This window comes from Chiloscyllium plagiosum, unplaced genomic scaffold (assembly GCF_037043375.1).
Source record: "Chiloscyllium plagiosum isolate Xiang-an unplaced genomic scaffold, Cpla_swu_hap1 HiC_scaffold_27, whole genome shotgun sequence".
NCBI classification, from domain to species: Eukaryota; Metazoa; Chordata; class Chondrichthyes; order Orectolobiformes; family Hemiscylliidae; genus Chiloscyllium; species Chiloscyllium plagiosum.
In genome coordinates, this window is record NW_028270165.1 from 80609626 (window position 1) to 80611119 (window position 1494).

Sequence of the window (1494 nt, forward strand, 5' to 3'; positions counted from 1 at the left end):
AAGATGTTGTGAAACTAGAAAAGGTGTAGAAAAGATTTACAGGGATGTTGCCAGGGTTGGAGGTTGGAGGGTAGGAAGGTTTTATGGGGATTTGGGCCAAGTGCTGCCAAATGGGACTAGATTAGGTTAGGATATCTGGGCTGCATGGATGAGTTGCACCGAAGGGTCTGTTTCCGTGCTGTACATCTGTGTCACTCTGTGAGACTCCATGGGATTCTCTGCCCAAGAGAGCAGTTGAGACAGTTTCATGAAGTTTATTGAAGACGCAGTTGGATGGGTGTTTGCATGGTAGGGGAATTAAGGGTAGTCGGGATAGTCCAGGTTGGTGGAGCTGTGATCTTAATGAATGACGGAGCAGGCTTGACCAAATGCTCTACTCCTGCTTCTGTTACTTTGAATCTGTAACACTGCATTTCCCGCGGCCGGAGTTTTCCCAAGGCACAAAGGAGGTTTTCTATAGTATAGTTAAACCCCTTGCTTTGCTTGAACTCAATCTGCATGGACTTGGAGGAGAATGGGATTTGCAAAGTATCCTCCCCTCCACACGTGCCTCATCTGCAGGACAGCTGTCCGGCCCGCCCTCCATTGTTGACGTCACAATGCGGATGCAGCCCTGTCAGTTTTAGAGTGAAACTCCCTCCCTCTGGGCAACATCTGGGAGCCAAGCAATGTCTCCCCCTTTCCATATACCATCCTCCAGCAGCGAGGGGGAAGGGGAGGTCGGGGTGGGTGAAACACTGTTCACTTGTAGCAACTGGAGTGAATCCAGGGAGGGAGCAGACACTCCAAAGGTGCTCAAACACTTTCTATCTCTCTTAAAGCTATTTTCCTTGTGTGTTCCCTCAGTTTGGCACGTATACAGTTGCACTCTAGAAAAGGATTGGTCCTTTCCTCATGTTCACAACTAAAAGGTTAGATTCTCAAGGAACTGAGCAGCAGTTAAGGGATTGGCACATTGCTCAAAAAATGTAAGCCGCCTGTGGCCTGTGGCTCGTTGGTCTAGGGGTATGATTCTCGCTTCGGGTTTTCTGATACGTGGGGTTGCGAGAGATCCCGGGTTCAAATCCCGGACGAGCCCTTGTTTCTTACACTGCCTTGTGCAAAAACGGCTAGTCAATGCTCTCAAAAAGCAGCTTCATTAAACGAGATGCGACTGCCTGAATTAGGAATGAGGCAGAGCTACCATTACAATGAACGCGGCAAGGGCAGCACTTATTCAAAGCGAAAACGCGTTTTACTTCACACAGAGGGTGGTGGGCGTTTGGAACGCGTTGCCAGCAGAGGTGGTAGAGGCAGGCACGGTCGATACATTAAAGATGCGTCTGGATAAATGCATGAGTGGGTGGGGAGTAGAGGGATACAGATGCTAAGGAATTGACCGACAGGTTTAGACAGTACATTTGGATCGCCTCAGGCTTGAAGGGCCTGTTCCTGGGCTGTAAACTTTCTTTGTTCTATATGGTGTATATCTGATATTGTTGGCTGTTGTAAAAG

General features: G+C 48.7%; 1 non-coding gene across 1 annotated transcript; it reads left to right on the forward strand.

Moving 5' to 3' along the window:
• The first annotated feature begins 988 nt into the window (after nt 1–988).
• Nucleotides 989–1078, forward strand: trnap-cgg (transfer RNA proline (anticodon CGG)). The gene is given in 2 exon segments: nt 989–1024; nt 1043–1078. It is a non-coding gene; the product is annotated as a tRNA-Pro (tRNA).
• Nucleotides 1079–1494: the final 416 nt, after the last annotated feature.